This window comes from Mus musculus, chromosome 9, assembly GCF_000001635.26.
Source record: "Mus musculus strain C57BL/6J chromosome 9, GRCm38.p6 C57BL/6J".
In the NCBI taxonomy this organism is placed as follows: domain Eukaryota; kingdom Metazoa; phylum Chordata; class Mammalia; order Rodentia; family Muridae; genus Mus; species Mus musculus.
In genome coordinates, this window is record NC_000075.6 from 72,368,718 (window position 1) to 72,394,603 (window position 25,886).

Below are 25,886 nucleotides of genomic sequence, written 5' to 3' on the forward strand. Positions count from 1 at the left end.
GTAGTGTCTATTCACAGCAGTAAAACCATAGCTAAAATACTGCTGAACCATCTCTCCAGTCCCTGTGACTAAAACTATATAAAGGAACTGAGTAGAAATTCTTGTTAACAAAGACACCAGGTAAATGAAAGGCAATATCAACAACTGTGCTGGTTAGTTTGTCAACTTGAGACAACCTAGAATAACATAAGAGAAGATCCAGTAACAGATTGTCTAGATTAGTTGACCTGTGAGCATGTCTGTGTGAGATGGTCTTGATTAGTGGGAATTCTTGCCCACTGTGGGTGACACCATTCCCTGAGCAAGGGATTTTGCATTGTATCATTGGAGATAGCCAGCAGCACACAAGCAGGAATGCACTAATTCATTCCTTTCTACTCTTGACTGTGGATGAAATATTAAATGCTTTAAGTTCCAGGCATCTTGACTAGCCTAAAATGATTTATTGTAACCTTAAACTGTGAGCCAAAGAGGCTATTTTTTTCCCTAAATTACTTTTGTAATTTATATGAAAGAGAATTTCAGACCAATTTCACATATGAACATTGATGCAAAAATACTCAATACTCAGAAACCAAATCCAAGAACACATCAAAAACATCATTCACCATGATCAAATTGGCTTTAACCCAGTGATGCAGGGGTGGGTCAATATACAAAAATACATTAACATAATCCACCATATAAACAAAACTGAATGAAACCCCCCTCAAAAAAAAGAGAGAGAGAGAGAGAAGCTGGGCGTGGTGGCACATGCCTTTAATCCCAGCACTCGGGAGGCAGAGGCAGGCGGATTTCTGAGTTCGAGGCCAGCCTGGTCTACAGAGTGAGTTCCAGGACAGCCAGGGCTACACAGAGAAACCCTGTCTTGAAAACAACAACTACAACAACAACAAAGAACAATTATCAACTTTATATGGACAAACAAAAAACCCAGGATTGATAAAACCTGATCTTAGCCATTCTGACGGGTGTAAGATGGAATGCAGTTTTGCTCTGCACTTCCCTGATGACTAAGGATGCTGAACACTCTGTAAGTGCTTCTTGGCCATTTCAATTCCTCTACTGAGAATTCTCTGTTTAGCTCTGGACCCCATTTTTAAATTGGGTACAGTCATGTACAATAAAAGAACTTCTGGAGGTATCATCATCCCTGATCTGAAGCTGTACCTCAAAGCAATACAAATAAAAACTGCATGGTATTGGTATAGAAACAGACAGATTGATCAATGGAATGGAATCATACTGAAGACCCTGAAATGAGCCCACGTACCTACAGACACTTGAGTTTTTACAAAGAAAGCAAAACTATACAATGGAAAAAAGCATCTTCAGCAAATGATGCTGGTCTAACTGGATATCTGCACATACAAGAACGCAAGTAGATCCATGTTTATCACCCTACACAAAATAAGTATAAGTAGATCAAAAAAAAAAAAAAGACCTCAACATAAAACTGGATACACTAAATCTAATAAAAGAGAAAACCAAAGGACACCATCAGTAGGACAAACAGCAGCCTACAGATTGGGAAAAGATCTTCACCAACTCTCAGTCTAACAGAGGACTAATATTCAAAATATCAGAAAGAACTCAAGAAGTTAAGACGCCAAAAACCAAGCAACCCAATTTAAAAATGGGGTCCAGAGCTAAACAGAGAATTCTCAGTAGAGGAATTGAAATGGCCAAGAAGCACTTACAGAGTGTTCAGCATCCTTAGTCATCAGGGAAGTGCAGAGCAAAACTGCATTCCATCTTACACCTGTCAGAATGCTCAAGTGACAGCACATGCTGGCAAGAATGTGGAGCAAGGGGAACACTCCTACATTGGTGGTGGGTGTGTAAACTTGTACAATCACTTTGGAAATCAATTTGGTGGTTTCTCAGGAAACTGGGAATAGTTCTACCTTAAGACCCAGCTATACCACTCCTGGGCATATACCCAAAAGATATCCCACTATACCACAGGGACATTTGCTCAATTATGTTTATAGCAGCTTTATTCATAATAGCCAGAAACTGGAAATAACCTAAATGTCCTTCAACTGAAGGATAGATGAAGAAAATGTGGTACAGCTACACAATGGAATACTATTCAAAGACATCATGAATTTTGCAGGCAAATAGATAAAATTTAAGAATATCATCCTGAGTGAGGAAACACAGAGCCAGAAAGACACATATGGTATGTACTCACTTCTAAGTTGACATTATCCATAAAGTGCAGAATAACCATGCTACAATCCACAGATCCAAAGAAACTGGGTAATAAGGAGGTCACAGAGAGGACTCAGGAATCTCACTTAGAAAAGGAAAGTACTCACTGGAGATGAGTAGATAAAGGGAGCTAGGTAGGAGAAGAGGTGAAGAGGGCACTGGGGATGGCAATCAGGTATGGGGAGGGGGCTAGCGAGGACTGGGAGTGAAGATGGAAATAGGTGGGGGCATCTCTGGTGACCAGCTGAAGGCCTGGGATGGGGAAGGATACAGGGAGTCTATAGGTTCACCCTATCAGAGGAGCATATAGAGACTGAAGTGGCCACCTCCTATTTCCAGGCAGAATTTCAAGTGGAGATAGTGGGACATCAATCCACCCACAGAACCTACAACCCAAAATGTGCCCTGCCTACAAGATGTGCAGAAATACGGATGAAGCAGAAACTAAGAGAACAGTCAACCAATGACTGCCCCAACTTGAGATCCATCCCACAAGAGAGCGCCAACCCCTGACACTATTAGTGATACTCTGCTATGCTTGCAGACAGGAATCTAGCATAACTGTCTCCTGAGAGGCTTCATCCAGCAGCAGATGGAAACAGATAGAGAGACCTGCAGCCAAACATCAGACAGAGCTCAGAACGTCTTGAGGAAGAGTTGGGGATAGAATTGAGCCAGCTGCATGGGTCAAGAACATCACAAGAAGACTTACAGAGTCAACTAACCTGGGACCACAGGGCTCACGGAGACTAGGCCCCCAAGCAGGGACTATGCAGGGGCTGGACTTAGATATCCTACACATTTTTAACAAATGTTCAGCTTGGTCTTTATGTGACTCCCCTAATAAGTGGAGCGGGGCTGTCTCGGTCTCTGTTCTTTTCCATTGAATTCCCTTCTCCTACCTGGACTGCCTGGTTGGGCCTCAGTGGGAGAGGATACACCTAGTCCTGCTGGGACTAGATGTCCCAGAGTGGGGTGGTACCCAAGTGGGGCTTCCCTTCTCTGAGAAGAAGGGGAGGGGACAATGGGGGAGCTATTTGCAAGGGTGGGACTGGGAGGAGAGGAGGGAGGGGCTTGTGTTTAGGATTTAAAGTGAATAAAAAATAAATCACTGAAAAAATTACTTTTGTCAGAGTGCTTTATCAATCAACAGGAAACACACCTTAGACATCATCAGGGAAATGCAAATCAGAGCCACATGAGGTATATCCTCATATCTGTTGGGGAAAGGTAAGTACTGACAAAGTTATAGAGAAAAGAAAAAGAATTCCTTGAACCCTGTTGGATGTGAATTCTATAGCCTTTATGAAAAACAGTATGGAACTTCTTCAAAACATTAGAAACATAACCACCGCATGAACCAACACTCACTTCTGAGAGTACATACAAAGCCATCAAAGCCAAGGCTGTAGAGCTAACTACTCCTGTGCTCATTGTGACAGTATGCGCAGTAGCAGAGACATGGTGGCAACCTAAATGCCAACTGACAGATGAATGGTTAAAAAAAGGTGGATATAGAGGCTGGAGAGATGGTTCAGCAGTTAAGAGCACTGACTACCCTTCCAGAAGTCCTGAGTTCAATTCCCAGCAACCACATGGTGGCTCACAAACATCTGGAATGGTGTCTGATGCCCTCTTCTGGTGAACATGAAGACAGTGTTACATACATAAAATAAATAATCTTAAAACTGTGCAAATAAATACAGTTATATATTATTGAGCCTTAAAAAAAAAAAGAATTCTTGAGCTACGGAGATGTTAGCAGGTAAAGGCACTTGCTTTGAAAGCCTGATGACCCAGGTTTCATGTCTAGAATGCACATAATGGTAGAAGGAGAGAACGGACTTTATACAAATTACCTTCTGACCACCATCTCTGCACTATGGCGTATGTGCATGCACATAACACACATACCCCGTAATAATTTTTGTGTTCAAAATGAAAGAACTCAGCAGGGTAGTAGTAGCATTTGCCTTTAAGCCCAGCACTTTGGAAACAGAGGCAGGCAGATCTCTGAGTTCGAGGCCAGCCTGATCTACTACAAAGCAAGCTCCAGGACAGCCAGGGCAACACAGGCTGAAAGAAAGAAAGAAAGAAAGAAAGAAAGAAAGAAAGAAAGAAAGAAAGAAAGAAAGAAAGAAAGGAAGGAAGGAAGGAAGGAAGGAAGGAAGGAAAGAAAGAAAGAAAGAAAGAAAGAAAGAAAGAAAGAAAGAAAGAAAGAAAGAAAGAAAAGAAAGAAAAGAAGGAAGGAAGAAAGAAAGGAAGAAAGGAAAGGAAAGGAAGAAAGGAGAGAGGGAGGAAGGAAGGAAGGAACTTAGTGGCAAAGCACCTACATAGAGTGTGCTAGGCTCTGTTTTTGATCCATTACACCTCAAAAAAAGGAGAGAGAGAGAGAGATCTTGATATTCATGAGAACATCGATGATATGCTGAGTGAGACAAACCAGTCACAAGGCACAAAGGACAACTAAAACAAAGTCCCAGTTACACAGATGGAGCCCCGCTAACCTGAAAGTCTGAAGTCCAAAATGGCCTAAAGTCAGGTGTGCGCTGATAGACGGATGGATAGTCTTACAACTGAGTTCATTTTACAAAAGAGACGCTCACAGCATGGTTCTCTAACACCCCCAAAGGATAAAAGGCCTCCTGGTCCCATCAGCTGCAACATACAATGTGTGTTAAATGTATAAGTGCAAATAGTGTATAAAATTCCCTCTACCCGATGCATAATTTATATATATATATATATATATGTATATATATATATATATATATATAGTAAATTTCATATAGGAACTTTAGTCTCATCTTCCAAGTATGTCATGCTTTTAACAATATTTTGAAAACTTTCTGTGTCCCAAGCATTTCTGTTAAGGGACACACAGACTGTATCAGGAATCTAAAACCAGGGAATTTGTAGGAACGCAGAGAAGACACATGGTTCCCAGATTGGTAGAAAGATGCCAACATGTGCTCATACTGCCAAAGTTCCATAAAATTCCAGAAAGGCCTAGAATTTGGATGACTAAGAGAATCAACACCTGCACAGAATAGCACCTCTAGCTGGCAACTCCAAGTTGTAAACTTAAATTTATTTTCTAGGACAAATGCTTAGCACATACACACTAATTATCCCAACAAAGAGCAACATTGACTGCAGTGTTGGCTTCAGGGGCAAACACCTTCAACCTCACTAAGTTGTAAACATTGTTGTATCTTGTTATGTGTTCATTTTCCCTCAACAAAGTGACTTTTAAGATCTGTTTTATTGTTAGTTATGTGTGTGCGCGCACATTTGTGTGCACATGCATGTATGCACATGAAGGCTATGCCTGCAGGGGGCAGAAGAGAGCACTGAATGTCCTGGAGCTGGACTTACAGGCTGAGAACCAAACTCTCTAGACCTCTACAAGGACAGGGAACACTCTTAGCCACTGAGCCACCTCTCCAGCACCTACAACATGATTTTTCTTTCTTTCTTTTTTGTAAAAGTTAAATTTAAGACAGAGGAAATGCTGACTCGGGCTGCAACCAAGGATGAGTCTTAAAGACAAAATGCTCAGCGAGATAAGTCAGTGTGGTGGTTTGAATGAAAATGAGTCCCATACAGCTGGGCCTGGTGACACAGTTGATTTCTGTGATTTCAAAGCTAGCCTGGAGTACAAATAGAGTTCCAGGCCAGCCAAGGCTGTTATACAGAGAAAAAACCATCTCAAAAAAAAAAAAAAAAAGAAAAGAAAAGAAAGAAAGAAAGAAAGAAAAAAGAAAAGGAAAGGAAAGGAAAGGAAAAGAAAGAGAAACAGAAAAAAAGAAAAAGGAAAAGAGAAAGAAAAAAAGAAAAGGGAAAAGGAAAAGAGAAAGAAAGAAAGAAAGAAAAAGGAAAAAAGAAAAGGGAAAAGGAAAAGAAAAAGAGAAAGAAAGAAAAAGAAAAAAAGAAAAAGAAAAAAGGGAGCAGGGGATGGGAAGGATTCCCATAGGCTCATAGATTTGGCTGCTTGGTGCCCAGGTGGCAGAATTGTTTACAGAGGATTAGGGGTTGTGGCCTTGGGGGTGTATCACTGCCAGCAGGAGTTCAAAAGCCCACAGCAGATCCAAAGTCTCCTCTTTCTCCCCCTTCCCTTCCCTCTCCTTCCCCTTCCTCTCTTTCTCTGTCCCTCCCCTTCCTCTCTCTTTCTCCCTCCTACCCCCCTCTTTCTCTCTGCCTGTGAATCAGGATGCAAGCTCTCAGCTACTGCTCCGATGTCATGCCACGCCTGCCTGCCACCATGCTCCCCACCATGATGATTATGGTCTATCTCTGAAACTGTAAGCAAGCCTGCAATTAAGTGCTTTCTTTTAAAAGTAGCCTTGGTTATGGTGTCTCCTCACAGCAAAAGGATAGTAATTAAGACAGTCAGTCACAAAGATACAAATATTCTATGAGTCTGTACGCGGCATTAAAATTCATAGAGGGAGCATGTAAAATGGCAGTGTCAAGAAGCTTAGGAAAAAGATTAAAAAGGAACATTAATTTTGTGTATTTAAAACCTGTGTGTGTGTGTGTGTGTGTGAGTGAGAGAGAGAGAGAGAGAGAGAGAAAGAGCCTACCCATGCACACAAGCAGGAAGCCAAAGGTTTACATCACAATTTTTTTTCCTTTGGTCCCCTTTCCACCATCTTTTGGAGACATTGTTGCTTATTAAACTGCAGGTTGCCCATTCAGCCTGGCTGACTGACCAGTGAGTCTCCTGTATCCGGCTGTATCCCAGCACCTTGAGGGTACAGGCAGACCTGGGGATCTGAACTCAGTTCCCCATGTACAACAAACACTTGCTTGACACTCTGAGCCACTTCTCAGGCTCTGGAATTATTATTTACAGGGTACATGCCAGCTGTAGCAGTGCACACCTTTAATCTCAGCACTTGGGAGATAGAAGCAGGTGGCTCTCTGTGAGTTCAAAGGCAGCCTGATCTACAGAGTAAGTTCTAGGGCTGCCAGGATCTCACAAAGAAACGATGTCTTGAAAAAAAAACCAAAAACAACCAAACAAAAAAAGGTATAAAGTTTCAGTTTTTCGAGATGAAAGAAATTCTATAGATAAGTCATGTGAAAGTTTAACAGTAATAAGTGCTATGGACTTTATATTTTAAAAATGGTTAAGATTGTCAAATATATGTATGATTATTTTTAATTTGTGGACATATATATGATTATCTTTAATTATATATATATATATATATATATACACACACACACACATATATCCACAAATGAAAAATAGTCAAAGCTATATGGCTTACTTCTGGCCTTACAATTTATTCCCTTTCTCTATATGTTTATCTTTATAACATGGCAGTGCCCTTATGAGCAGTAAAATTGCCATCAAAGATTAACCCTCTTTACTGGTTCTTGCCATCAGCCATGCTGAGAACCATTAGGCCTCTGACAAGGATGTGGTTTAAAACTGTGAACTGTCTTTGAGGTTATCTAAATGGTCAAGTGCATGTTTTAAAAGTATTTGTATAATTTTAAAAATGCGTATATGTGTGTTGGGGATGTGTGCAGGAATTGCAGGTGCCAAGCAGAGTCTAGAGGAGGGATCCAGATCCTCTGGAGCTGGAGTTACAGGGCGGTTGTAAGCTAGCTGTATGCTGGGAGCACTGAGAGCACTGGGAGCACTGAGAGCATTGGGAGTGGAGCTTAAGACGTCTGCTAGAGCCGTGCGGTGGTGACGCACGCCTTTAATCCCAGCACTTGGGAGGCAGAGGCAGGCAGATTTGTGAGTTCGAGGTCAGCCTGGTCTACAAAGTGAGTTCCAGGACAACCAGGGCTATACAGAGAAACCCTGTCTCGAAAAACCAAAACAAAACAAAACAAAGGACCTCTGCTAGAGCAGTTAGCACTGTTAACCAGTAAGTGATCTCTCAGCCCTGGTCAGATGTTGCTTACAATAGGAATTTAAGATTGACAGAGCAGATCATTTGGGATAAGGAAATCAGAGGAATTGAGAATCTAGAGAAGTTTCCTTTTATTTGAATCTAGAGGCATATCTTCATGTAAGGAAAGATTCCAAAAACATAAACAAAAACACTTCAAAATTCTAATGCGGGTTTGTTACAAGAAAGATGACTTTAATTTTCTAGCCCAATTTGAAAACTTGCCATTCAATTACTAAATATTTAAAAACGTTTCAGTGTGTTCCCAATTGCATGCTTATAAACCTTTCATGCGTTAGGGGGGAAACTCGGTGTAGCATTCATGAATAAGTAAGCACCAGGTCTGGACTGATGCACACTCAATGACCACTGTTTTCTTTGTCATTTGGCGACAAGAATAAACTCAACGTATAAATATAATTACTGAATTTGTAATGTTTTCTTCTACAACCTTCATTTTCAAAATATACAACTTATATCTGTTTATCCTCTGTGTTTAAGGTAAGAGCCCAAATCAAGCTGTTGAGTGAATCCTGGTTCCTGCTGGTCAAGTGTAGACCCACTCCACCAGAGTAACTGAGAAGACTGTATCCATTTCATCAGAAGTTCTGATGAAATGGATACATTCTCATCTCAGCAGAAGGCTGATGCCGCACACACGTGTCTTTGCTTCTAACCTAGAGTCATCCACTCAAACCTGACCACTCCACACAGGGCAGAAGGCATCATGGGACACACATCAGATGTATTCTGAAGTTCTTTCTCATTCTGTGTGATTTAGCTAACTTTGAAAATTATTAGAGCTTTTCAATAAAATAATTATATAAATGTATTCACATCTTATTTATAAATATGTGTATATGTATGTATTATGCATATGTATGTGTATCTGCACCTATATATGTGCAGGATAATCACTAATATTACTCTGCAGAACCTGTGTATCCCAAAGTGAATTTGTGTGTAGGTGAAGATGACCTTGAATTCTGACCTTCCCAACCTCCACCTCCCAAATGCTAGGATTACAGGTGTGATCTACCAAACCCAGTTTTATGTGGTGCTGGGGCTGGAACCCCAAGCTTCATGCGTATTAAGCAAGCACTCTACCAACTGACACAATCATACAGCCCTCTTTAGAGACATGTTCAATGTTTTGGTTTCTTCCATGTGTCTGACAGTTCATGTCATATTCCCTCTTTTCCTGAATTTCATTTGTCATCCTCTAAACCTATACTTTAAGCAATACTGGATACTAATCTGAACCTGAGGTCGTACCAATAATTTGGGAGAAGAAAATAATCCAAGCCAAATTCCAATATTGAAGGGAAGAGAAGCCAAGGCTGTAGGCACCTGTAAGTTAGAAGGACTCTACATTCATGCCATTCTAATTCTTTTTTTTTTTTTTTTTTTGGTTTTTTGAGACAGGATTTCTCTGTGTAGTCCTGGCTGCCCTGGAACTCACTCTGTAGACCAGGCTGGCCTCGAACTCAGAAATCTGCCTGCTTCTGCCTCCCGAGTGCTGGGATTAAAGGCGTGCGCCACCACACCCGGCTGCCATTCTAATTCTTAAGTCTGGGCCATTGGAGCAGTTCAGTCTTGTGGGAGTTCAAGGGTACACCTTGGGAGTAATGGAGAAATAGGAGTTGCCTGCTTCCTTAGCCTGGCCAGAGCTGACCCAGAAAGATAAGTCCCTATGGGAAGCTGTCTGAGGCTAGTTCCATGCCAACGTACTGAACTGTTCTTGTGGTCAGAGTTCTTTGTACCCAGTACAATGTAATCCTGAGAAATTAAGACCCAACCTGATAGTTCCCTGTGCAGGTTGATCTCATATTAACTTGACACACAAACTAAACCGTGGGAACCTCAATTGAGAAAATGCCTGTATAAGTTCCAGCTGTAGCTCCTTTTGTTAATGAGTGCTTGATGAGGGAGGACACAGCCCATTGTGAGTGACCTCCCCACCCCACCCCACCCTGGGTGGTGGGCCTTTCCTGAGTTTTATAAGACAGCAAGCTGAGTAAACCAGAGAAAGCAAGCCAGTAAGCAGCATCTCTCCGTGGCCTTTGTATCAGCTCCTGCCTCCAGGTTCCTGCCTTGTTTGAGTTCCTGTCCCGACTTTCTTCAATGATGAACAGTGCTATGGAAGTGTAAGGTGAATAAACCCTTTCCTCTTCAAGTTGCATTCTGGCCAGGCATTTTGTCTCCTGTAACAGTGTGTTCGAGGACAGTTCTAAGGGGCCTACTACATTTTCTTTATTTGCCCAATGGTGAGTATTTGAGTGGCTTCCATTTTCAGCTGTTGTCAATAATGCTGATGTTTTTTAGTAATGGTTATCCTAATGGGTGTGAGGTGCTCTCTCAAGTTTCTGATTTCTCTGATCGTTGATGATCTTGAACATTTTTGTCAGTATCTACTGATCATTTTTATATCTTCTTTAGGGATGTGCCTATTTAATTCCATTTCAATTTTTAATTCACTTTATTGTTTTTGAATTGTAGATATTAATACTTCATCAGTAAGTTATTTAAATTTCTCACCTATTAAATGGTCTGGTTTTTTTCTTTATTGGTTGTATTTTTGAATGCTTAGAAATTTTAGATTTTGATAGTTCAATTTGTTTACCTTTACTTCTATTGCCTGTGGTTTTGATGTCATATTATTGACAAATCTGATATGATAAAATTTCTCTTCTAAGAGTTTTATAGTTTTAGCTCAGAGCTGGAGCACTGCTGCTCTTGCAGGTCTGGATTCTGTGCCCAGCACATATGCCTGTAACTTTTTTCTGAGGGCGTTTGACACTCTCCTGGCCTCCTTGCGCACTGCATATACATGGCACACAAACATACATGCGGGTAAACACTCATCCACATAAAATAAAAGTTAGTAAGTTTAAACTATCCAGCCTTCTGTTTATCTTCCCTTTTCTCCTATGGATTTTTATTTTTGAGGAACCCAGATTGGTTGGCGTTGGCTGTGTTTCTGAAATTGTGAAATGATTCCACCCCCAATAGTGCTAATGAAGACATTACTTGGTTTCTTGTTTTTCCTAGAATTTGGCAGTGCATCTAGTACCTCAGACTTCCTTTTAACGGAATAATGGTCTTTGTGTGTGACAAAATATATTCAGTATAAACCTTGCCATTGTATGCATTAAACAAATGCTTATTCAGTGTCAGTGGGTACATTTATAGTGTTCGTAATCATTGCCCTCACGATAATCTCCAAAAAGAATTCTGTGCAGAGTAAATCCTCCCTCTGTCTCACTTGATACCCTTGACAGTAGCTCTCCCTTACTGTTGGTAGGGTCTGAAATTGCTGAAGTAAGACCCCAGACTCAGTATGCAAAAACAACACTGTTTATTCTGTAGAAACAACCAGCGTGCAGGGCTCAACCATTCTTTGAAATGGTGACCCCAGATAAAGGCACGAAGGTCTTCTTATAGGGAACTGGGGGAACTCTCTAAAGATTAGGTAATCTAAATTTCATTGGTGGGAGCTAGGGGGGGGTCACAGGTGATCAGTCATCTCTATTCCTATGTCAAATTTTGGGAACATTGGGTATAAGATAATATAATCTTCAACTGAAAATAATTTGACTTAATATTTTCCCATTTGTATCCCTTCTCTTACCTTATTGCTCCAGCTAATGCTTCAATCACATTATGGATGAGCAGTAGGGACAGTGGGCAATCCTCTCCCATTCCTGATTTTAATGGGGCTTATTAATGCTTTTATTCATTTAAGATGATATTGGCCATGGGTTTGTCATATTTAACCTTTATTATGTGGAATGTTTCCTACAGTCCTACTTGTTCTAGGGCTTTTATTAAGAATGCATGTTAAAGCCAAGCATGGTGGCGCATGCCTTTAGTCCCAGCACTCGGGAGACAGAGGCAGGCAGATTTCTGAGTTCGAGGCCAGCCTGGTCTACAAAGTGAGTTCCAGGGCAGCCAGGGTTATACAGACAAACCCTGTCTCGAAAACCCTCCCCCACCCAAAAAAAAAAAAAGAATGCATGTTGAGTTGTATCAAAGAATATTTTTTTTGCTTCCATTGAGATGATTATATGATTCTTGTATTTTTTATTGTCTATGTATTTGGTTTATTACATTTATTTCTTATATATGCTAAAAATTAAAAAATAAAAAATAAAATCAATGAGAGAGAGAGGAAAGAAAAAAAGCACTGTCTGCTCTTCCAGACGATCAAATTCAGTTCCTAGCATCCACAGGGCAACTCACAACCATCCGTAACTTCAGCTCCAGGGGATCTGATGCCCTCTTTTGACCTCCAAGGTCACTAGACATAGAAGCAGTACACATACATAAATGCAGACAAAAACTCTCAGACACATTTAAAAAGCCCTCACTCAATTTAAAATAAGTTTAAAAGAGGAAATAGTGACAGGCTTAAGTTTTTCAGTCATGTAGCTCAGTGACTTGAAATCAGTAAAGGAAGAAAAAGTAAACCTCAAGCAACTTAGAAAAACAACCACAAACAACAAACCAACAACCACAAACAAACAAACAACAACCACAAACAACAAACCAACAACAACAAACAAACAACAACCACAAACAACAAACCAACAACCACCAACAAACCAACAACCACAAACAACAAACCAACAACCACAAACAAACCAACAGGCAAATAAAAGCAAACAAAGTGGGAAAGGACGTAATGTGGAAATGTAAACACAATCATGAGTAATGAAGGCTCAGAATGATCGTTTGAAAACACAAAGATTGTCAAGTGAATTTCAAAATGTAGTCTAGTTATATGTTTTATAAAAAGTAACTGTAAGACAGTGGTACCCACAGTGGCAAGGCCATAGGGAACAGTGTGCTCTTAGAGAGAGAGCTCGGGCTGTCAGTGTAGCTCATTTGGGAAAGTACTTGCCTGGTGTGATGGTTTGACAATGCTTGGCACAGCGAGTGGCACTATTAGGTGTGGCCTTGTTGATGTAGGTGTGGCCATATTGGATGAAGTGTGTCAATGTGGGCATGGGCTCTTTAGACTCTCATTCTAACTGCCTGGAAGCCACTCTTCTCCTTTTTGCCTTTGGAACAAGATATTCCTCCAGCCCCATGCCTACCTGGATGCTGCCATGCTCCCATGTTGATGATAATGACCGGAACCTCTGAACCTGTAATCCAGCTCCAATTAAATGTTGTCCTTATACGAGTTTCCTTGGTCATGTTGTCTGTTCACAGCAGTAAACCCTAAGACACCTAGCAAGCACGAAGCCTTGGGTCACATCCACAGCACTGCACAAGACAGGTATGGTGGCATACACCTGTAATCCCAGCACTTGGGAGGAGCAGATAGGAAGATGAATAGTTCAAGATTCGCTGCAGTTAATTCAATAACAGCCTGGGCTACGTGAGACCCTGTCTTTACAAAATAACCACTGCCAAAATTAAAAAACAACAAATCCCAAACAGCAGAACTTCAGACAAATAATTCCCAGCTTCTAACTCCATTATTAAAAACAAGATTCTTTTCTCAGGTGTTCCCATTTTTAGCATCTCCACTTTCTCAGACAGAGGAATGATTAATTTATTGGTATGTGAAGGAACAATTCTGGACAAAGCTGCCTCTGGGTTTTCACATATCAATCTGAAAAGGTGCCAAGGGTCACTTACTTGAAAGCACACTTCTGGAGTAATTCAGAGCATGTGAGCTCATTCTTGCCCCGTTGTAATGAACCAAAGTGGCGAAGCAATCAGAGAAGCATCATTTGCTGCACAAAACATAATTACCACTCATTCCTTGGAGGGGACCATAAAAAATGACAAAGGGATTTTGTGTGTTAAAGGTCTTAAGCAAATAATCTAAATAAAGTCCCTGCCACCAGGTCATTGGCTGGCGTCAGGTATCAAAGTGCTTTCCCACTACTCTGGGCTGTTACAGCTTTTGCTGTTAGAGAGTTTATTTTCATTTACTATGATCATGATTATAATTAGGTATAAAGTAGTATAATCGAAGGAGTAGTGCTTTGCATTGAGTTTCTTAAAACATTAAGCTGGGCCAAGAGTGGTGACACACACCTTTAATTCCAGCCACTCCAGGGGCAAAGGCAAACAGATCTCTACCAGGTCAAAGTCCAGCCTTGTCTACACAGCAAGTTCAAGGCCATCCAGGGCTACAGAATGAGACTGAGTTTCAAAAAATTAAAAAGAAAAAGAAAGAAAGAGAGACAGAGAGAGAGAGAGAGAGAAAAGGGAAGGGAAGAAGGGAAGGGAAGGGAAGGGAAGGGAAGGGAAGGGAAGGGAAGGGAAGGGAAAGGGAAAGGGAAAGGGAAAGGGAAAGGGAAAGGGAAAGGGAAAGGGAAGGGAAGGGAAAGGAAAGGAAAGGAAAGGAAAGGAAAGGAAAGGAAAGGAAAGGAAGACAAGCTAAGCTGAGAAATTCCTCATTGTCTCATAAGATTTGAGCAGAAGATAAATTGAGGCACACTCATTTATCAACAGTTAGAATTAATATCCAAACAGAAGATAAATGGAGTAGAAGGCAGCCCATCAATAAGGTCCCACAAATATGGGAGTTTAGTATAGGACAAGTATGGGTTAATAAAGAAAAGACAGAGTCTCCAGGAAGTCGTATTCAGGCAACCTATGCCTTAGCCAACTGTACGTGTAGTAAAACTTCAGATGATAATGACTGTAATTACAGGAAGAAACAGGTCATTCATTTCAAGCCATCTGTGAGTAAAGATGGCCTTCATAGGCTATGAAACCAGAGCTTTACCCAAGAGAGATGAATTCAAGAGTAAGAGACAGCTAAAAGAGCCCTGTGAGAACATCCGATGCTCCGGTTTCTCTTCGGATTGTATAACTTTCCTCTCTCACTAAAAACTTCCGTCTTGAGTTTTAATTCGTGTTCTTCAATCTTTGCAATAGCATGGCTAGTAGCACTGGAGAGACAATTCACCCAAGTCACCCTGGTAGCCGATACTCCAGCCCCAAAGATGTCTAACTAACACCGATGGCTTCCAAGGGCTACAGACAAACGCATGTACATAATTAAAAGGAAAGTAAATCTCGGGGCTGAGGTGATGGTTCCGTGGTTAAGAGCACTGGCTGCTCTTCTGGAGGACTTGTGTTCAGCACTCACACGGTGGGGTGGCTCCCAACTATTTGTAACTCGAGTTCTAGAGGATCCTATGCCCTCTTCTGGCCTGTGTAAATGCCTGCATACCCAGGGTGTGCAAGCATTCACTCAGGCACAAACACATAAGTCTTAAAGAAGGAAATATGGGAAGTAACAGATATTTTAAATGTAAAAATGGCATGAATAAAATAAACATTTCTTCAATATGTAGTTTAAAGTATAAAATTTTTTAAACGACTTTTTAATATTTTTTTGGTAACCCATAAGCTTAATAAAGATTTACTTAATAGTAATGATTGTTGGTGGGATTTAGACACCAGTGTCTTTATCCCATTAAGTGCTAATCTGAGTTCAACAAAGTTTCAGAATATCAACAAATTAGCTATTACTATACTCCAAAAAAGGACATACAAACACCAAATTTTAAAAATAAAGTTTTATTTACAAATACACTTAGGTAGAATCCCAACAAGGCATATATAGGACTTAGGGGCTGAAAACTAGGAAGTGCAGACACACCAAGAGTCAGGCTGCAGGTCCTGACTTGAAGCGGTAACCCAGTCCATCCATCCTCCTTGGATTTGTACGCAGGTATACCTGGTTCTTATCAACAGTTCAGCAAGATGTGTTTTAGAAGCAGGTTAGATTCTTCAGAAATTATTAGGGAAAGAGAAGCTGAACTAGTGAAAACAATCAAGACTTCATGACATCAGAAAGGAGAGCCAGATATATTCACAGAAATATATTCATCGAGGTGCTGACTAACGTGCAAAGCCAATCTCAATGAACGTGATGTTGTCCCTTTCAATAGCGATGGAACGAATGGGCACCCAAGGTGTAAGCAATGAGTCTCAGCCTCAGATTCACAATTTAATGCAAATTAAGTCAGAATGGATACACCGCTAAAAGTTTACAGTCTCCGGCGCAGCTCATGAAGCCACAGCCCTATCATATCCATCTAAAGAACCGCTTCATCCAGGAGGCACGCGCGTGGATGACAAGAAGCACATGGCACTGGGCTCAGCACCACCCATCGCTAGTGAACTGTAAATTCCAACCACAATAAAGCATCCCAGCTAAAAATGCAGTGGCAACCAGAACCTGAGTCCTCCTGCTCCGAGTGGGAAGTAGTGCGGTGGGAGGTATCAGGGCAGACCCCTCTGGAAAACGGCTTGGCAGTGTCTCGATAAAAGGAACATGCCTAAAGCCTCAACTCGGTGATTGTAGTCCTGGTCATTTACCCCAGAGTAATGAAGAATTGTGTTCCTTCTGTGTTCATATCACAACCTCACTGCTGTCTATGAATAAACGGCAGAGCCTTGCCAGAGAGTCCCAGCGTTACCGCTGCGATCTATGAATGAGCACGAGGGCTTGGTGGAGACTCCCAGGCTTGCTGACCTCAGCATCAGTGAAGTCCAAAGGGCTGGGACATCAGTAAGAACGTCCTCGCCAACTTCCTGGGGCCAACTGGGAATAACACTGAGGGTTACACAGCTACTTGACCTAACCTGTGTGATGTCTGTCCACGTGACCTTTCGTAACGGTATGATTATGCAGCAGCCTTTTCCAACGAAGTTCCAATATGATATAAGAAAAATGACCAAGCTACACAGTTCTCTTCTGTCAGTTTGCATAAGGCTAAATAGTTGTCTTTGCCAGGAATTAATATTCAGGATGAGAATGAACTGCTTTCATTGGGAAAGAGAAGGATGGGGCTTCTCTGGCTCGCTTCCTTCTCTGCGGATCTTGTCTTACTTTATTTTGCTCTGGTATTGTTTATTTTGAACCACACATTAAACTCAAACAAATGGTAAAATAGATTATTTGTATTTAAACTATCCCTAAAACAGAATGTCAGTCTATAGGAAAGATTAAACTCAGGGCTGATGACTTAGCTCAGTACCTAGTGTTTGTGTAGTCTGTAGGTTCAATCCAAGCATCAAACAGGAAGTGCAGGACTACACCTGCCATCTCAGCGCGGGGGAAGGCGAGTCAGGAGGATCAAAGCTTAAGCTCACCTCCTTCTAGGCCAGCCCCCATCCGCGGCCCAGGGTTGGTTGGTTTCTTTCTGTTGATGCTGTTTCAGGTTTTCTTTTCTCAAGCAGTTATGGTTGACATCGTAATAAAGAAATGTTACCCCCACCACCACCACTCCCGAAGAACCTTAATTTTCCTTCTTCTCTGAAAGAACCCTAGGGAATCTAATAAAAGCAAAATAAAAATATGAGCAAGAAGCATGGTTAGCAAGGCTATAGTATCAAGATCTAACAATTTTTCCATATGGGCTGCATGTATGAGAGGCACACGTGTGTGCCCAGCAAGCCCGAGCAGGTCAGAGGGCAACATGGGAGGAACTGGTTCCTTCTTCTCACCACGTGGGTCTCATGGCTCAAATTCAAGTCTTCAGACTCTGTGGCACAAGCTTCAGCCAACCCAGACATCTCTCTGCCCCTACTTTTATTTTTTTAACCTATTAATTTATTTTCCCAATGTAACAATTTAATAATGCAATTTAAAAAATTCTTTTCAAAAAAAATTCTTTCCATTCACAATAGCATTTAAAGACTAAAATTCTTAGGAATCATGAAGAGTGAGATCTTCATGTTGAAAACTTTAAACCCCTGTCAGGGAAAATTAGCGAGTTATACCAATGGAGCCCTAACCCACACTATGAATGGGAGGCGTTAGTTGTGTTCAGATGGCAATACTCCCCAAATTAAAAACAAGAGTCAACAAAGTTCCCGTAAAGATTCCAGCAGAATATTTTGTAGTCATTGGCAAACTGATTTTAAAATTTAGAAGAAAATGAAAAGCACTTAAAATAGCAAACAAGCCTGTAAACAAAAAAATAAGTAAATTAAAAATACAATGTTACAAAGAAGAGCAAAGCAGAGGCCTCATACTACCTGATATTTTGACTTACTACAAAAGTTCAGAAATCAATGCAATGGAGAATTGGTATAGATGATATTGAGACCAGTGTAAAGGAAGAGACAGCTCAGAAATAGACGTGAGTATCTCTCATTGGTTATTTTTGAGCACCATTATAAAACAATTCTCTGGGCAAAGGTGGTCCTCCTTCATTAAGAGATGGAACTGTTTATGTATCTGTCTGTCTGCATTCATCGGCCTCTTTCCCAGGCTAAAGAACATGAGCTCTTACCTCACACCACACACAAAATCACCTCAAAGGAGTCAGAGGCCTGCATGCAAAACTAAAGCTGTGGACTTCAAGAAGGGAGCACAGACAGGTTCTTGCAACTTTTGAGTTAGGCAAAGGCTTATCAGGTAGACAGCTAAAGCACAGATCATTTTTAAACTGATCACACGGTAGTCCCAGCACTTGGGAGGCAGAGGCAGGTGGATTTGTGAGTTCGAGGCCAGCCTGGTCTACAGAGTGAGTTCCAGGACAGCCAGGGCTACACATAGAAACCCTGTCTCAAAAGACCAAAAAATAAGAAAAAAGAAAAAAAATGACCACATGGGCCATATTTTAGACTTTTTCTCTTTAAAAAACACTATTGAAGAAACAAAAAGTGGCTCAGCAGTGGTGGCACAAACCTTTAGTCCCAGCACTTGGGAGGCAGGAGGATCTTTAGTTTAAGGCTAGCCTGGTCTACTGAGCTAGTTTCAGGATAGCCAGGACTACACAGAAAAACTTTGTCACAAAAAACAAACAAATAGACAAACAAACAAATAAACAAAAAAGCAAACAAAATTCCACCCACAAACTGGGCAAAATATTTCTAAGTAATACATTTAAGACAGACAAAATTTTATAACTCAATAGCAGAATGTAACATGAACATATTTATTTTTTTAAAATGTAAGCAAAGAAGATATGTAAATGGATTCTAAGTGCATGAAAAATGTTCAAGATGCCCTGTTTTGTTGAGATAAGAAATACCTTAGACATCATCACCTCATCCATATGGGGAAAAAAATCTAGACAAACTGAAAACCAGCAGCTCTTTTAATTATTGATTTCTGTGTTTATTTTTTGTATGTTTTGAACTGCTGTGTCATACAGCCAAGAGAGGCCTCAAACTCACTGTGCAAATAAAGCTGACCTTATACTCCTGATCCTCCTGCCTCAGCCTCCAGGGTACAGGGATTACAAGCATGAGCCATTTGGCTTAAATTTAATGGACACATAAAATTGATATAATTTGTGGGATACCACACGGTGCTTCAACATCTGTATACATTGTATTATGTTAAAATCATGGTAACATCTGTCTCCATAAACACACTCTATCCTCTTGAGATGAAAACACTTTTATTTTATTAATGTTTTATATTTTTATGTAAATGAATGTTTTGCCTGAATGGATGCATGTGTACCACATGTGTGCCTGGTTCCCGCAGAGGAAAGAACATGATATTAAATATGGCTGTGAGCCTCTATTTGAGTGCTAGGTATTGAACCTGGGTCTCCTACAAGAGCAGCCGGCTCTCTGAACCACTGAGCATCTCTCCAGCGTCACCTTTAGGGGTGTTTTTTTATTTTGTTCTGTTTTAAATATGTACCACATTGTCATTACTTTATGGTCACTCTATGCAACAGAATACCAGAACCCATTTTCCCTCTCTATACTAACACTCATGGACAGGCCTGTGATGTTAGGGGGACTTAGATGGTTTTTCTTGTACCCACTGGTCATTTGCATATCTTCTTTTAAGAAGGATCTATTTAGTTATACTTATTTCTTTATTCAGATTGTTACTGGTTTTATTTTAACTATTGAGTAGAGTTCATGCCATACATTAGCCCTCTATCTAGGGTACAGCCTGAAGGCATTGTCTCTTATTATGCCATATAGAAGTGTTATTGCTTGATAAAAAAAAAATTGTTTGTATAGTTTTTCTTTTGTTGCCTATGACTATGAGGTCTTATCTCCATTGTCACAGTCCCACAATCGTTCCAATATCCTGAAACACTCACTCCTTGTTTTTCCTGATAGTTCTGTAGACTTAGGTCTTAACTCTAAGTCTTTAAAACTTTTTTAGGCAATTTTTATATACGATGAGACATGCCTCCTTTCATCTTCCTCATGTGGATATCTGAGTCTTCCCTGCTCACTTGGAAGAGATGACTTTCTTAAAGCGTGCATCCTTTATACCTTTGCTGAGGTTCTGCAGGTGGCAGCTGTGTGAGTTTACTTCTAGGCTGTCTGGTCTGTTTCGTTGGCTCCTGTGTGTTTGCATGCCAGTACCCCGAGGTCTCAATTTCCAGATTTTAGTATGATATAGAAGCATTGTAATCAGCTAGTATAATGGCTTCCTCATTTCAGCTCCTGATTGCTTTAATTATTTGGGATGCTTTGTGATCCACCTCAAATTTTTAGCAGTTGTTTCTAGCTCTGAGAAGAACATAGCATTTTGGTCGAGATCGAGTTGAATCTGTAAATCACTTTGAATGGCTTGAGTGTTTAAGTAGTATTGCTTCTGCCCACCCATGAGCACAGGATGTCTTGACAATCATCGGTGTCTTTGTGGGTTTTGTGTGGGCGTCTTTCACCTCACTGGTCATGTTTAGGTCTGGGTATATTTTGTAGATTTTGTAAATGGGGATGCTCTCCTCATTTCTTTTTCAGATGGTTCACGATTGGCAACTTTGCTAAAAGTGTGAGGTCTCGAGGCCTTTACTGGAGTTTTCCAGGTCTTGTCAACAGCGGCGGTGACAACCTGGTGACTTATTTCCCCACTCGGATGCCTTCTTTTCTCTGCTTTCTCTGATTGGCTTGCACTTCCGGTTGGATTTTACAATCTAGTGAAAGTGGACGCCCCTATTCAGTCCAGGCTTTGTTGAGAAAGCATCCAGCCTTTCACCACGTTCAATAGGATGCTGACTTACAGGATACGCCCCCACCCCGCCCCTTTTTAAATGATGAGCTTCTTGCCTGCTTTGCTTAATTTTTTTATTCTACAGAAGGGTTAAGTTCTATCTAATGCTTTTTTTTTTTTTTTTTTTTTTTTGCCCGTATTGAGATGCTCATATAGCTTTGTCCTTCATTCTATTGATACGAATTGTCAATGATCGAAAGTGATTGTGTCCAGGGCAAAGAGAAAAACAAAGCAACCAAAGACAATCGATCCGTGGTAGCATTCTGCTGGGAGGACTGAAGAGCTCCTGAAAGATCCAATAAACAACCCTGAAGACATTTTCATTCATTCATTCATTCTTCCTTCCTTCCTTTCCTTCCTTCCTCCCTCCCTCCCTCCCTCCCTCCCTCCCTCCCTCCCTCCCTTCCTTCCTTCCAAAGGCAGCACTAATCAGTGTGAGAGAAAAACTAAAAGCTGGATAGGGAACGATGCTTCACTCCCTCAAACAATTTGCAGTCCAGGATGGAGAAGCAGACATAAGTGACCCGATGAAGAGTGATGAGCATCACAGGGGAAGACAGAGCAAAGAGGAAGGGAGACCCCTGCTGCATTGAACTCTGAGTGCCCCTATCCCTGGGATGGTGGCCAGCATCCCAGCTGCAAAGCTGTGGTTAGAACACTGCAGCAACAGTCAGAGAGCAAGACGAGATCAAGATGGAAACCGCACCCTTGCGGTTAGCAGGTGCTGAAGCAAGGGTGAAGGCCATCTAAGATGAAGCAGCAGCCAGGTGTGAGAGGTAAACACACTTCCAACTGTCAGGGTCTCCAGCCTTTCCCCGTGGTTTCGCCAGGTCATAGCCCTTGTCAGGCTTAGAGCTCTGACATGGAAATGGAAGGAAGGGTTGAGAATCACATGTTTGGAGGTAAAAATCGAACCCCTGTGAGAAAGAAGTTGGAGCTTTGGTTAAGCATTTTAGCAATACTTTCTCACTTGTTAATACTTGATACTCTGTCCCTTACAAAGGGCAACGTGGGGGCTGGGGAGATGACACAGTCAGTACACTGCTTGCTATGACATCATGAGGACAGGGCATCCCCAGCACTCCCACAAAGGCCTGGCAGTGCACACTGTAATTTCAGCATTTTTGAGGCGGAGATAGGCGAGTCTCTGGAACTTGGTGGCCAGCCAAACTAGCCAAATCAGCACACGATGAACCACAGTGCCTTCGCTATATACTTCTCAAGTCAGTATATCTGAGTCTTAGCAGGTATTCAGTGCTTTGCATAAGTGTAAATGTGCTTGCTATGCAAGCATGAAGACCTGAGGTTGGGTCCCCAGCATCCATGAATAAGATGAGTACAGTGACATGTACCTTTAACCCCAGTGTTGGGGTACAGACTCATTGGAGGCTGCTGACCAGCCAGTCTAGTCAAACAGGCTGGATCCAGGAAGGCAACCCCTACTGTGAAAATCAAGTCTAGAGCAACTGACAAGCTTGGACACGTACGGCACACAGGTACATATATCTTTACATACACACGCACATACCATACATATACACACAAAGATGCAGTAAAGCCCGGGGATTTGGCTTGGTAGGTGGAGTGCTTGCCTAGCAGACAGAAGCCCTGTGTTTGAGCCTCAGTGCTACAGAAACTGGCGTGATGGCTCATACCTGTAACCCCAGCACTTGGAAGGTAGACACAGGAAAACCAGAAGTTCAAAGTCACCCTCAACTACATAATCAAACCACACAACTTTTCATTCATAAAATCTATCTGTAATTTGAAGGGTCCATAGCTTGAGAATAATATTTGAGAATATTGAATCTTGAGAATAATTAATATCTGATGGAACACTTTGAACAAGGAGATAAAATAGAGTAATCTCCCAGGAATCTGTGAGAATGACCCCAGCTAAGACTCCTAGCAATGGGGGACATGGAGCCAGAAACTGGTCACCTCCTGTTACCGGGCAGGGCTTCCAGTGGAGAAACTGGGTCTCTAACCCAGCCACAAAACCTCCGGCCTACAATTTGTCCTGTCTACAGGATGTGCTGGGGTAAAGATGGAGCAGAAATGGCAGGACCTTGAGACCCATGCCATGAGAGAGTCTACGCCTGACACTGTTAATGATTCTCCGCTATTCTTGCAGACAAGAGCCTGGTCTAACCATCATCAAAGAGGCTTCACCCAGCAACTGATGGGAACAGATGCAGAGACTCCGAGCCGAACATTAGGCAGAGCTTGGGGAATCCTGTGGGAAAGGGGGAGGACGAATTGTGGGAGCCAGATGGTCAAGGACACCACAAGAAAAAAAACATAAAATCAACTAATCTGGGTCCATAAGGGCTCACAGAGACTGAACGGCCAACCAGGGAGCCTGTATAGGGACTGGCCTTGGCCCTGTGCACGTATATACACAGTTGTACAGCTTGGTCTTAATGTGGGACTCCTAAGAGTGGGAGCAAGGGCTAGCTCTGAGTCTGCTGCCTGCCTTTGGGACCCTTTCCTCCTACTGGGTTGCCCTGTCTAGCCTCTATAGGAGAAGATGCTTCTAGTCATACTGTAACTTGATATGCCAGAGCTGTTTGCTCTAGGGAGACCTCCCCTTTTCTGAAGAATGGTTGGGTATGCAGCAGGGGGATGGACTGGGATGAGAGGTGGGAGAGAAGACTACAATGGACATGTATAACTAATTAATTTTAAAAATGCAAATTGAGTTTAAAGTATATGATGATTTTGTTCCAAGATTTGATGCACAGTTTTCAGGCAGAAGGGTTTTTGTTAGAATCTAGGTGCTTCCACATCCTGCCATCTTTGACTAACTCCAAATCATAATTCCCATGGGGCCATTTGAGGAGCTGTAGATTCCTAACCCGATCTTCGAGTTCTAAATGAAGTTTTAGAAGATACCTAGAAGATATTCTGAGCGTGCTCTATTGTTAGCATGCTTAGGAGAACTCAGGTCTCAGTGCAAGCAGAAAACAGTTAGGGAACATTCAACGCAGGAAATCTGATCCCTGCGTGGTCTCTGGTTGGCAGAGTTGGGAGGCACAAGTAAGAAATGATGCTAATTAGCTCTGATCTTGCAGAAGCAGAACTCTGGGCCAAGAATTGATGATAACAGCTTTTCCAGCTGGGCCCAGGGACCAAGGCTGAAGTTAAAATGTGAGCGTGCCTCTCTCCTCTTTCGGCGCCAGCCCTCCTACCAAGAAATGGAAGTTTAAAATTCGTACTCTCTAATATTTCTGAGGGTCTTTGCTTAATGAGCAAAGGGCTGGAGAAGTTATCTTTAAAATTAACCCCTTAAACAGGTCCCCTAGAGAAACTACATACGGTAGCATGTCGTTGTGGGGAGCGGGTATCAGAAAGGCCTGATGACTAGCTTAGGATTTGGCTATGAGGGAGTATTTACAACTGCTAGTTGCCGAAGGGGCTGAGCCACCTCCATGCAGTCTTGGGAAGTAAGTTCTGGAAGCTGGCAGACCGCCCCGAGAATTGTAAGCTTGTGTCTCTTCTCCTGAACGAGTCTCTCCCTTTATCTGACAGTTGCTGTGTACAGTGAGTAACCTAGCTAGCACCTTGGGTGAATGAAAAGCCAAACGGGACGCGTTTGGATCCATGGAAGCGTTATCCATCTGCGACTGGGGCATGGCTCTTGCATATCAGTGCAGATCCCAACAAGCAGCGGGAGGGCTGTTTGAGCTTGGATTATGTTTGCTGTGTTCCAAAGCTAAGGTACAATCTGGCCCGGGATCCCTGCGGTCTAACTAATGCAGTAATGAACTGCGACAGCGCGATGGGCCTTGTTTCCACCCAATTCCCAGGCTGTTCTGTTCCGGGAAGACTATTTGCAAAGTGAAAATGGAGACCGTGTAATGAGTCCCACTCTGAAATGGCAACTTTCATTGTAAAGTCACCTGTAAATGAATTGAACTAACGATGCCTTAAACTACTCCTCTGCTCCTGAAGCTATATTTGAGAGTCTCATTGTCAAGAAAACATGATGGGTTTATTAAATACCCCATAGGCTACTGTTCTAGAAATGCCTGCTGTATCTTATGCGACTTTTCTATTTAGTCTGAGTTGTATGTGTGCTGCTGTAGCTTCAAAACATCTGGGTACAGCGATTTTTTTTTTCTATCCTGCACCTGCGAGGGTAAGTACACACATAAACAAAAAAAAAAAAAAAAAAAAAAAAAAAAAAAGGAAAAGAAATGAAATCTTTTGCAGGGCTGCGGGTGGGGAGAGAGCCCAGCCAGCCATGAAGCTCCAGGGAGCAGAGTGACAGGCACTGAGCTGTAAACAACCTTGAGAGGGATTTAATTCTTATGACAAGTGCCCGTAGTGGCATCTCACACGGACTCGGCATATGCACACACTTCAGAGGAGAGCCACACAGGATTTCATGCTAATGGAAAATCGGAAGGACGGGCAAGCTCTGGAACAGCAGAGTCTCCCAGCTATAAATAGCCATGCAAATCAGAGTGAGCTCAGGTTGTAATTATCTTGATTTTTCAGAATTTTTACCACTCAGAAGAGATTTTTTTTTTTTTTGAGTGCTGTTTCAGCCACTGCCAGAGGGTCGGTGACACACCCTATATGTACCAGGAGGCTGCCCTGCAGCCTAGAAGATGACCAAGTTGCCTTGGTGGGTCCGGCTCTGTCATTTCAGAATCAAATCATAATTTTGGAGGGCAGCCATTCATCATCCTGTGACAGTCACTTCTTCACCGTTTCTTGTAACTTCTAGACTCTGGCACTGCAGGGCCCTCTGCACTGAGTTAGTGACTTGCCCAAGACACCAGGGA

The 25,886-nt window shown here is 41.9% G+C and overlaps 1 long non-coding RNA gene across 1 annotated transcript in view; it reads left to right on the forward strand.

The window, feature by feature from the left end:
* Positions 1-21,697: 21,697 nt before the first annotated feature.
* Gm27230 overlaps positions 21,698-25,886 on the forward strand; it is a 20,481-nt gene continuing 16,292 nt past the window's right edge. The window contains exon 1 of the long non-coding RNA XR_003948355.1: positions 21,698-21,869. This is a non-coding gene — a long non-coding RNA (predicted gene 27230). The remainder of the gene's footprint in view (positions 21,870-25,886) is intronic.